At 39.3% G+C, this 12997-nt stretch overlaps 1 protein-coding gene and 1 pseudogene across 1 annotated transcript in view; one reads left to right on the forward strand and one right to left on the reverse strand.

The window, feature by feature from the left end:
* The window catches only part of PAK2 (p21 (RAC1) activated kinase 2), an 88742-nt gene that overhangs the window by 21846 nt on the left and 53899 nt on the right, over nucleotides 1-12997 (forward strand). The gene's annotated exons all lie outside the window — the stretch shown is intronic.
* Nucleotides 11252-12121, reverse strand: LOC139183125 (ferritin light chain pseudogene; annotated as a pseudogene).

Raw genomic sequence — 12997 nt, forward strand, 5'->3', positions numbered from 1 at the left:
ACAACAAAGGCTTTAGCATAGTCAGTGAAGCAGAAGTAGATGTTTTTCTGAAATTCCCTTGCTTTTTCTTTGATCCAGCAGATGTTAGCAATTTGATCTCTGGTTACTCTGCCTTTTCTAAATCTAGCTTGTACATCTGAAGTTTTCAGTTCACGTACTGTTGAAGCCTACCTAGAAGGATTTTGAGCATTACCTGGCTAGCATGTGAAATGAGTGCAGTTTTCCAATAGTTTGAACATTTTTTGACATTGCCCTTCTTTGGGATTAGAATGAAAACTGACCTTTTCCAGTCCTGTGACCACTGCTGAGTTTATTGAGTGCAGCACTTTAACAGCATCATCTTCTAAGATTCGAAATAGCTCGGCTGGAATTCCATCACCTGCACTAGCTTTGCTCTAATAATGCTTCCTAAGTCCCTCTTGACTTCACACTCCAGGATGTCAGACTAGGTAAGTGACCACACCATCATGGTTATCCAGGTCATTAAGACCTTTTTTGTGTAATTCTGTGTATTCTTGCCATCTCTTCTTAATCTCTTCTGCTTTTGTTAGGTCCTTGTCATTTCTGTCCTTTTTTTTGCCTGTGTTTGCATGAAATGTTCCCTTGGTATTTTTCAGTTTTCTTCCAGAGATCTCTAGTCTTTCGCATTCTATTGTTTTCCTCTACTTGTTTACATTTTCTTTATATTAGGAAACGTGGGAAAAGGGGAGTGAAGCACACAGGGAGTGGCAGCCAGAATGACAGTGTAACTGGCTACTCAATTCCATTGTATTGTCCCTGAGGAAGTTATATAAAAATCATTCACAGGATCATCCAACAGGATGAGGAACAGGATCTAAGTCGATGGGATCTCTCTGTTGCCACCACCATTGGTCATGGGTTCACTCCACAGCTGACTCCCTTGCATTAGCAGGTTGCACATATGAGGGTGCTGTGCTATCCCATGGCATTGCGCAGCTCAGAATGAAGAGGGGTGTTGTTATGTTGCACCTGCATGAAAAAGTTGGCCGCACCTAGTATAGAACTGGTTGTTGGGATAAGACACCTTGTAAGGCTAAAGAAAAAGATTTAAAAAGATGCATAAGTGGTATGGTATCTGGTAGAAGATCCCCCACCTTTTTTTTTTTTTTTTTAATCGAGACCTTTCATTTCGAGGAGAGTCTTTCCACATCGTTATTCTTCAGGAATGTCTTTGCTATGCTATTGCTCTTCGATGTAGATTTTAGGATTAACTGCCCAGTTTTCCACATAACTCTTCTGGGACTTTGATTAGGATTGCTTTGAATCTGTAGATCAATTTGAAGAAATGTGGCATTTGTTCATTATTGACTCTTTAAATTTATGTCCATTAGTATCTCACAATGTATTTAGGTCTTCATGTCTTTAGTACATTTTTCCTCTATGTAAAGATTCTAGGCCCACAGTTCCCAACCTGTGCAAGGCATCCTGGAATACCATACTGAGCTTAAAGGCACTGTGGGATATTTTAAATTTTAGAGGGAAACAGTGATGGATGTCTGTTGGACACAATGTGAACATCCAGTTCTAGGAAGTCCCACAGTTTTCAACATTAGGTTGTGATACATTTGGTAAAGTCTGTCCTTATGAAATGGTTGCTGAGATCAGAAATAATGTAAATCAGTGTGGAACAGGAAATGAGTGTGAGTGGGGTCTGAGGTTTCAGAGGTTGTGCATGTTTCCCTATGTACCTGATTGAGAAAGAAATAAAAGTTTTTTTTTTTTTCTTTTTTCTTTTCAATTCATGTGTATTCAGGTTACTAAGTTATTAGGATGAGTGAATGATGAATACCAATGAAGTTGTTTGGACTAAACTACTAAATCAGTGAAACTGTTAGGAATGTCTTTTGGCCTAGAGGTGCTGTGAAATGAATACTGAGAATAGCAGGGGCACCATGTTTGGAAATTTCTGTTCCAGGAACTTCAGACTTTGTAATGATATTATACATGGTATCTTTTCCCCCTCTCATTTCATTTTCTGCTTTTAGTGTGCACAAATGCAGTTGAATTTTGTGTATTCCTCTTTATCCTGAAAATTTGCTAAATTTGTGTTTATCCTAATTCATCGTAATTTTATTTGCAGTTTGTAGAGTCTTCTCATTTGTTTCTTCTAGCATAGCAGAGCATTGGAGAAAAAAGAATAAGCAGTAATACAAAATGATATATTCAGAGAAGTCTAACTTCTAACTCAGTCCCTTCCATTTTATTCTTGGGAGAAGGCAATGGCACCCCACTCCAGTACTCTTGCCTGGAAAATCCCATGGATGGAGGAGCCTGGTAGGCTGCAGTCCATGGGGTCGCTAAGAGTCGAACACGACTGAGCGACTTCACTTTCACGCATTGGAGGAGGAAATGGCAACCCACTCCAGTGTTCTTGCCTGGAGAATCCCAGGGACAGCGGGGCCTGGTGGGTTGCCGTCTATGGGATCGCACAGAGTCGAACACGACTGAAGCGACTTAGCAGCAGTAGCAGCAGCAAAATAACCTTTAAAAAAGTTGTGGTTATTCTTCCATTAAAAATAATAACAAAACACACACACACACACAAATAATAACAGTAGCCATGTGTGTGTGCTTGTGTATTGTTACACCTCCCCCCACCACCTTAGGTAAGTGGTAGCATACCATACATACATTTTTCCCTTATCTTGCATTTTCATCAGTTGTATATCCTGAGATTATTCCATGGCAATGTATACAGTGATCTCCTCCTTCAGTTTTACAGCTTCATAATACTTGAGTGTGTGATATACCACAGTAGATTCAACCAGTCCCCTGTTTCTGGCTGTTTGAGATGCTTCCAGTCTTTTGCTGTTATAGATAATACAACAGTAACAGCCTTACTTGTGCTCTCTTTGTTCCTTGGTTAATTTTGCCAGAGGTGTTTTACTAGTTTTGTCTAAGACAGCTTTTTAGCTTTATTGATCTTCTCTATTGTATAATAATCTTCTATTCAGCAATTTCTGCTTTTATCTTAATTATTATTTTCTTCCTGCTTAGGGTTTCTTTTGCTATTTTTGTTTGTGGTTTTGTTTTGCTTCTTAGGTTGGATGCTTAACTCATTAAATTTTGGTTCTTTTTTAAAGTAAAAATTCAAAACTGTGTCATTAAATGCTTTAATCACATCCTGCAAGGTATATATGTATGTATGGGGAGGGGGGAGTAAAATATACCTAATATAAAATTTCCGGTTTTTTAGGTATATACTTCATTGGCATTAAGTACATTTGGAGCCTTAAGCGACTGTTACCACTGTCCATTTCCAACACTTTTTCATTATCCCAAATGCAAACTACCTTACTAAACAATATCTCCCTGTTTCACAATCCCCCACCCCAGACCTTGGTGAACTCTATTCTACTTTCTGTCTCTGTTGAGTTTGACCAAATAGATATCTCATATAAGTGAAATTTTACAGTAGTTGTCCTTTTGTCTGGCTTATTTTACTTAATATGTTCATGGTCATCCTTGTTAGAGCATGTATCAAATTTCACCTCTTTTTGAAGCTAAATAATACTCTCCCTGCACCACCTTTTGTTTATCCTAGTCCTGCAAATTTTCATTCTCATTCAATTCTTAGTATTTTCTGATTGCCATTGTATCTATTTTTAACCCTAAGTCTTTAAGAGGTGTTTTGAATTTTCAAACTCATGAAGTTTTCTTCTAGTTATCTTTTTGTTATTCATTTCAAACTTAATTGATTTTGGTTAAGAGTATGTAGTGATTCCAATCTTTTGAAGATTTTCTCTCTCTCATAATGTATTTATTTTAACCTTATTCTTGAAAGATAGTTTTGTTTTGTTGGCATCTTTTCCTCTCAATATATTGAGAATATTGAAGATATCCCAATGTCCTCTTGCTTTCGTTGTTAGTATCAAAAAGTAAGCTGAAAGTCCAACTGCCACTTCTGTGAGGTTTATCCTTTTTTCTCCTCTGACCAATATTAAGAACTTTTTGATCTTAATTTCACTATGATGTCTTAACTTTGATGTGCATAGATTACATTTTATCCTGCTTTTGATTCATTAGGTTTCTTAAACTTACAGATTTGTGTCCTTCATCTGCTCTAGAAAGTTCTCAGCTCTAATTTATCTGGTGAGTGAGTTCCTCATTCATTCTGTCATCTTCTGGAACTTGAAGTAGATGTATCTTAGGTTATCTAGCCTACTCCTTTTACTTGTACATTTTCTCTCTCTTTGTCTCTCTGTACTGCAGTCTAGGAACTTCACATGTATCTTCCACTTCACTAACTCTCTTCTGCTGAGTCCACCCTGCTCTTTACTTCAAATGGTAAGTTTTAATTTTTACTGAAAGTTCTGTATGGTTGTTTTTCATATTTGCTTTTTTCCCCCCTGCTTTTATATTTGAGTTTCTTACACATATTCTGTGTCAGATTATTTCACATCTGTTTCACCAGTGTGTTTTGGTTAGTTCTCAGTCATGGTGTGTTGTTTGTGTTCTGAATTTTCCTATGAGCTGCTCCTTTTCCTTATAATTTGGTTTTTGGGTATTTTTTGAGACCTGTGTTGAACTTGTTTCCTCCCAAAGAGGCTTTGTATTTATATGTGATTCTGTCATTCACCAGGGAGTGCTGCCAACATGGCCACATTCAATTAAACCTGTTTGGAATTTGGGGGGACCTCATAGGTCTCATCTGCCTGCGACGCAGGAGACGTGGGTTCGATTTCTGGGTCGGGAAGATCCCTTGAAGAAGGAAATGGCAATCCAATCCAGTATTCTTGCCTGGAAAATCCCATGGACAGAGGAGCCTGGCAGGCTTCAATCCACGGGGTTTCAAGAGTTGGATACGACTTGGCGACTAAACCAGCACTGCCATAGGGCTCGTGGATTTCAGACCACAAACGTGCATTTTGTTGTTAGGATTTCTTTAGGGATTCCCCATTGCCCTGCACTCTTGTTGTTATCACTGTGCTCTGGATACCTGAGATTTCCTTGTTCCCTTCTGTGCAGAGGGATTTACTACATATTGATTTAATTTCATATAGATGACAGCTTTTAGGTCCTAGCCTTATGTGGAAGGGACTCCAGTTTTGGCAAGCTCTGGGTTTTATCACCTGTTCCTGTGACAGCCATCAAAGTAGAACTTTAGTCAGAATTCCACGGAGAATAACAGATAACAGGTTTGATAAATGGCTTACTCTCTTGTTCCTGGTTTCACCGCGCTTTGCACTGTATGGGAATATCCCTTTCATCTTAACTAGCTTATCCATGCATATTTAAAGATTTGTTATGTTATCTAACCCTGTATTTATTAGAGTTCGAGGCAAAGTTTCTTTTTATTTTTCCTTTATTCTGTATCAGTGCCCCAGTTACTCTCTACAGCCCTTCCTCTCTCGTCTCTTTTTCCTTTTTGGCTTTGCCACGCATGGGCCTGATGTTGTGACCATTGCCACCAAATGAAAACACTCCTTTCTGATTTATGAACTCTTCTCTCATGGCCTGTGTTGTTGTCCTCTTAAGGTGATTTGGGATATTTTCATTAATGCTTTTGCTCTTAAAGATATTTGAGGCTTTTTTGAAGGGGAACAGGGTAGAAAGGCCAGTGATGTTGGGACTCTCAGAGCTTATTGAGAGGTTGTTAGAAATCTTATCAAGTAGTGTTGTATTACTACATTCACAAGGCACTAAAAAATTAAGGTTTGTTTGGTATTTATAGAAAATGTAAGTAAAAATATAAAGCACAATTGTGCTTTGAAAGTCATGTTTTCCAGTAGTGTATATTTTGCAGTTGGAGTACCATAGATGATCTGAGTAAATTATAATAAATTTGGTAATTTCTACTAGTTGGACTGACTGGTTCCAGACACCACTCCTTTTTTCGTTTCTGTTGTGTATTAGGCTTCCCCTCATCTTCTTCAGTAGACAATTGAGGAATTGTTTATCTTTGAGTTGTGTCACAATTAAACAATGATCCTGTTAGAAGAGTACAGTGTGTTTTGGGCATGTTTTTTGTTTCGCCTACTTGTTTTTCACTGAAAAGTAGCAGAAAGTGAAAGGATTTGGAGAGAGGCATTATTTATCTTTTTGCCCTTTTTAAAAAATACATATTTCTGAGTAATGGTGGAGTAAAACATAGGTAAATCATTATTTTATAATGAAATGTTTTTATTTTGTTGATTCTCCTAAAATATAATACATAAAGAACCTTATCACATCATCATTTGATGCTTTTTAGGCATTTGACTCTGTTAGTAGAAGAAATAAACAAAAAAATACACTGCTTTATGGAAAAGGACTAAAGACTAAAGCCATGAATTGGTTGTTAGGGGAAAAGTATACATCTTTCCAAAGATATTTTTGTTAATATAGGATAGTTGATATATCATCTAGTGTAGTGCTGTTTCATACAAGAACTAGTAAGTTCGGGAAAAACAATATTTCATCTGGGGACAGTGTAGTAATACAAATCAGTAAACATTATTATATGATACATGGGAGGATCTGTATTAAAGGAAATAGAATAGTAGTAATAGCAGTAGCGGCAGCAGCAATAGTAGTAGTATAATCCCTTCCTTTTTCAATTTAATTTTTATTTTATATTAGAATATAGTTGATTTACAGTGTATTAATTTCAGGTGTGTAACAAAGTGTTTCAGTTATACATGTATATATATATCCACTCTTTCGGAGAAGGCAATGGCACCCCACTCCAGTACTCTTGCCTGGAAAATCCCATGGACGGAAGAGCCTGGTAGGCTGCAGTCCATGGGGTCGCTAAGAGTCAGACACGACTGAGCGACTTTGCTTTCACTTTTCACTTTCATGCATTGGAGAAGGAAATGGCAACCCACTCCGGTGTTCTTGCCTGGAAAATCCCAGGGACGGGGGAGCCTGGTGGCTGCCGTCTATGGGATCACACAGCGTCGGACATGACTGAAGTGACTTAGCATAGCATAGCATATCCACTCTTTTTCAGGTTCTTTTCCCATATAGGTTATTACAGAATACTGAGTAGAGTTTTCTGTTGATTATGTATTTTTATATAGTAGTGTGTATATGTTAATCCCAAACTCCTAATATATCCTTCTTCCCCACCTTTCCGCATTGGTAACCACAAGTTTGTTTTCTGTGTGTGTTAAGTCTGTTACTGTTTCATAAATAAGTACATTTGTATCATCTTTAGATTCCATATACAAGTGATAATGATATTTGTCTTTGTTTTACTTCACTTAGTATAATAATCTCTAGGTCCATCTCTGTTGCTGCAAGTGGCATTATTTTACATCTTCTTTATCTGTTTATCTGTCGATGGACAGTTAGGTTGCTTCCATGTCTTGACTATTGTAAACAGCTCTGCAGTGAACACTGGGGTTGCACGTATCCTTTCAAACCTAGGTTTTCTCTATGCCCAGGAGTGGGATTACTGGATCATATGGTAGTTTTATTTTTAGTTTTTTAAGGAACCTTCACACTGTTTCCCATAGTGGCTGTACCAATTTATATTCCCACCAACAGTATAGGAGGGTTCCCCTTTCTCCACATGCTTTCCAGCATTTATTGATGATGGCCATTTTGAGTGGTGTGAAGAGATATCTCATTGTAGTTTTGATTTGCATTTCTCTAATAATTAGCAGTGTTGAGCATCTTTTCCTGTGCCTCTTGACAATCTGTTTATCTTCTTTGGAGAAATATGTATTTATTGACTAGATCTTCTGCTCTCCTATTTCTTTTTTGGCCACACAGCTTGCAGGATCTTAGTTCCCCTACCAAGAATTGAATCTGAGCCCTCTGCAGTGGAAGCAGAGAGTCCTAACCGTTGTACCGTCAGGAAATTCTCCTATTCATTTTTTAAAAATATTTTTTATTGATTTATTTTTGGCCATGCTGGGTCTTCATTGCTGCCTGGGGTTTTCCGTAGTTGCGACGAGTGGGGGCTACTCTCTAGTTGCAGTGCACAAGCGTCTCCCTGAGGTGGCTTATCCTCTTGCAGAGCATGGGCTCCAGGGTATGAGGGCCTCAGTAGTTGTGGCACTTGGGCTCAGTATTTGCAGCTCCCAGACTCTAGAGCTCAGCAGTTGTGGCATACAGACTTAGTTGCCTCTTTGGCATGTGGGCTCTTCCTGAATTAGAAATCAAACCCGTGTCTCCTGCATTGGCAGGTAGATTCTTTACCATTGAGCCACTAGGGAAGGCCCCCTGTCCATTTTTTGATTGGGTTGTTTGTTTTTTGATATTGAGCTCATGGGCTGTTTGTAAATTTTGGAGATTAATCCCTTGTCAGTTGCATCATTTTTGCAAATGTTTTTTACCATCTGTAGGTTGTCTTTTCATTTTGTTTATGGTTTCTTTTGCTATGCAAAAGCTTTTAAATTTAATTAGAACCCTATTTGTTTATTTTTGCTTTTATTCTCATTACTCTGGAAGGTGGGATCCAAAAAGATATTGTCTCAGTTTATGTCAAAGAGTGTTCTGCCTATTTTTTCCTCTAAGAGTCTTGTAGTATCTGGTCTTACATTTAGCTCTTTAATGCATTTTTATATTGGGTGTTAGAGACTGTTCTGATTTCATTGTTTCACATGTAGCTGTTCAGTTTCCCCAGCACCACTGATGGAGGAGACTGTATAATCTTTTGCTTTTGAATTGCTTGAAGTCTTGGGTAGGAACACATTTAAAATAATAATTAATGATGCACAGTTGTAATTCATTGCCAAAGAATGTTCCAATATATTAATGTAATTAAGAAAAAAACATGAGATAAAGAGTTGTTAGTAAGCTTGAATTCTGGTCTTAGTTCTGATAATAATTAAATTTGTGTGACTTTAGGTAAACTGCTTACATTTTGGTGAGTCAGATTCTTCACAAAATAAGGAAATGGATCAAATGAATTCCCGTCCAACTTTAATACTCTCTGGATTTATTTTCCTGTGTAACTTGTTTTAAGAGGATGTGAGGGATCTTTCTGAACAGGGACAAACAAGCATGACCTTACATGGGAAATAATTTTTACTGAGCATTTGGATGGGTAAGAGAAAAGGATAAAGAAGACTTAAGAATAGAGAAATGTATACTCAAAGATGATTTAGGGCAAGAAAGCCTTGATATATTTGGGAAACATGAAGCATAGGATTTATGTGCATTCATATGAGATCAGATTGATTGGGTAGTAAATGGCCTTACATGGCAGAGTTTAGTAACTGCTGAAGAAGATAAAGTCAGGAAGAGTGTTATCATATGTTATTTTTAGTCAACCAATTCTAACTTGCTGGGGTCTAGCCCTGGCTGATCCAGGGTATTTGAAGGAGAGACGGAGTCGGCGAGGATCAGGAAACAACTGCTTAATTAAACGTTAATTAAGGATATAAAGAGTAATAGAATAAGGATAGCTCAGTAGGAAAATTCAGTGAAGAAAAGAGGCTGAATAAAATTCCAAAGCAGGGAATTTACGTCACCTACGAAGGCCGCAGGCGTCCTCCCGTTCTCCCGAAGGAGAGGAGACACTAAGGCCTCCCCGGTCAGATCTTAGAAGCCCAGGCAAAATTAGTAGGCTTGACGAGCTTCCCCGCCTCAGAGGAAAAATTCAGCCAGAAGGTGAAAGAAAGAACGACGTGGGGAGACCAAGTTTTGGTGAACAAGGCCCGCACTTTATTTTCCAAAGTAGTTTTTATACCTTAAGTTATGCATAGAGGATAATGGGGGAAGGGGTAGAGTCATGCAAGGACAGCAGTTCCTGATCCTAATCAAAGCCAGGCTTTCAGACTTATCACATGCAAAAGTTTAGGTGATTTACATCATCTTCTGGCCAGGAGGCCTGTTAACATTTTAAGACCCTTTCTTCAGAAAACTTATTTTTCTCTAAAGGTGATTAGTCAGGCGCCACCCTCCAAAAGCATTAAAGTTGCATTCCTATAGGGCAAAGGTGTGGTGGGCTACAACAAGAAAAAGAATTAAAGGTACTACTTACACCAATTATATTAATCAATACACTGCCAGGGACACAGCAGATAAGGGATATGGAGACTTAGCAGCAAACATTGGCCCAATAAGTAAAAAACCCTTCACCAATACAATTTCTAATCAATCTTTTAACTACTCAAAGGAATCTGTGTTTAGACAGTTTAGAACATCTCCTGCCTCTCACAGTTGGGAAGCTCTGAACAATCACATGTGGCCGGAGAAACCTATTCAGGCAGGCTAGAGGATTTCCAAAGGAGTTTGTAGGTTGAAACACTGTCAAACCCAGGAATTATTAACTGGAGCTGTAAGCTAACTCTTTTTTCAGAGAGAGGTAGTGGGGGACAGCCCCCCATAAAGTCAGAGGTGTAGGTGAAAGCACAAAGCAGAAAGTAGGCAGACTCTGGTTTTGGGGGTAAATGCTCGAGAATTTCCAGGGGAACTCCTGAGGCTCGATCCCGCCTTTGCGAATGCCTCCTTCCTCATAACCTTTGCCACGGGCGGAGCTCGCTCCCAGCACTAACTTCTTTCTCTAAACAAAAACTGAATGTAAAGGAACTCTGGGAAGCTAGTTAGGGCTTCTTCTAACTGCTTCCTCTGAACAGCAGCTGAAGACAAGAGATTCTTTAGAGAGATCCTGAGATGACGTGATCAAGTCCTCAGCCAGGCTAGTGGCAGAGTGAGTCATCAGTGTTTTATCAAGAGTTATGCTTTTGTTTACTACTATCTAATCACTTATGAGGCATACTACTTAGAATTATCAACATTGGATTTGTCATCTTGAATAATTTTATTAGGGACTTATGTGACTCAAAATTTAGATTTTGTTTAAGCATGTGTTGCCTAACAGGGTGCATCATGTTAATTGGGGTTTCCTTGCAACATAGCTCTTTTAACTTTCTAATGTAAATAAAGAAGAAAGTTCTGAAACAGACAACAGCTCCTCTTTAGTTTTTTTTTTTTTTTTCTCTTTAGTTTTATTGAATCAAATTTGTACAGAAAATGTTAAAAATTACTCATGAAATATTAAAAATAGAGCAGTAAATAAAGTTTTTTTTTTTTTTTTTTTAATAACCAAAGTATAAGGGCTGTGTTCTGAAATGTGCCTTGTTAACATTGTTGGCTTTAGGGCTTCTCTTGGCAGCTCAGCTGGTAAAGCATCTGCCTGCAATGTGGGAGACCTGGGTTTGATCCCTGGGTTGGGAAGATCCCCTGGAAAAGGGAACTGCTATCCACTCCAGTATTCTGACCTCGAGAATTATAGTCCATAGGGTCACAAACAGTCTGACACGACTGAGTGACTTTAACTTTCTTTTTTTTTTTTGCTGCAAAAAGCTTTATTGTTTCCATTTGGTCCAAGGCTTGAGAGAGGGCTCCAGGGTGTTAAAAAGCTGCCTAGTGGCTGCAGAGAGGGGCTTCAGGCAGCCCTGATGTTAGGTGGGTTCTTCAAAGGCCACTGGTCTCCAGAAGCTCCTAGTCATGCTTGAGGGTGAGCCTTTCGAAGAGATACTCGCCCAACCCAGCCTGGGGACCAGCCAGCCTGTGGAGGTTGGTCAGGTGGTCACCCATCTTCTTGATTAGTTTCACTTCCTCATCTAGGAAACGGTTCTCCAGGAAGTCACAGATGTGGGGGGTCTCCGCGGGCAGAAGCCAGGCCATGCAGATCCAACAGGGCTTGATTCAGGTTCTTTACTAGAAGGGTGGCTTCCATAGCGTCCTGGGTTTTACCCCACTCATATTGAGATGGCTTCTGCATGTCCAGGAAGAGGGCGCGGCCGCCACGCTGGTTTTGCAGTTTCAAGAGATGCTCTGCGCCCTTGCGCTTCTTCTTGGCCAATTTGCGAAAAAAGTGACCCACACCCTCCAGGGCCACACTGTCGCGGTCGAAATAGAAGCCCAGAGAGAGGTAGGTGTAGGAGGCCCGCAGTTGCATGTTAACCAGGCGGTTGACTGTGGCCTCCACCTCGGCAGAATAATTCTGACGAATCTGGGAGCTCATGATTGCTCGGTAATAATAAGGAGTTAAAAAATGGTGGCTGGTCCTGGTGATCACGGACAGCTGAGTAGCTGACTCCAGAGGTTGCGACTGGAAAAAAGGTTGGAGGGTGGTCGGAGGCTGGAGCAAGGGGCGCCCCTGGGTCTGTTCCTTCCAAGCACTGTTGAAGCAAGAGACAGATCCGCGGGGCTGCCGAGCGCACTTCCCGACTTTAACTTTCTATATTGTTAGCTTTAGAGTTTGGTGGTGGTGGTTTTCGTATAAATGACAATTAGGCTTTCTGGGTTTTGTCAGTCAATGTCTTTCTGAGTTTTGTTACCAAAAAACAGTATAGTAATTACCTCTGCATATGTATAGGTTTTTAACTGTATTCAATATTTGATTAGGCTTTTGTGCCCCAGCTTGCAAGTCTAGCCATTGATTACCTTATTGATGTCGAAAATTTATTCTGTAGAATACAAGAGGAAATAAATATGGGTCTTCTGCTGCCTCAATAGCACATTAGAAAAAAATGGGGAATCTGAGGGTAAAGTATGGAACAGGGATACACACTGAAGCAGCAGTTCTCAAAGAGTGGTCTGTGGTACCCTTGGGCTCTGTGAGTCAAAACTTTTTTTCATAATAATACTAAAGTATTCTTTGCCTTTTTATACAGTGTTGACATTTGTGTTGATGATGTAAAAGCAGTGGTGGGTAAAACACAGTTCATTCATTTAAAGTATCTTGTTTAGCAAAATGGGAAGTATGCATAAGGTTCTTATGAAGTGTGAAATGGTTGTCTTACCCCTTATGTTGCTGAGCCCTTTTTCCTGGACCACCATTTTTATTTGGAAGAATGACAGACCCACTGAACAACTCTGGTTGTTCAGACTTAGATATTTGGCAGAAATTTTCTTGAAAATGAATAATGTGACAGAATATAAAGCAAGAGAGTTCCAGAAAAACATCTACTTCTGCTTTATTGACTATACCAAAGCCTTTGACTGTGGGGATCACGACAAACTATGGAAAATTCTTAAATAAGAGATAGGAATACCAGTCCACCTTATCTGCCTCCTGAGAAGTCTGTAT

The sequence above is a fragment of the Bos indicus genome, chromosome 1 (assembly GCF_029378745.1).
Source record: "Bos indicus isolate NIAB-ARS_2022 breed Sahiwal x Tharparkar chromosome 1, NIAB-ARS_B.indTharparkar_mat_pri_1.0, whole genome shotgun sequence".
NCBI classification, from domain to species: Eukaryota; Metazoa; Chordata; class Mammalia; order Artiodactyla; family Bovidae; genus Bos; species Bos indicus.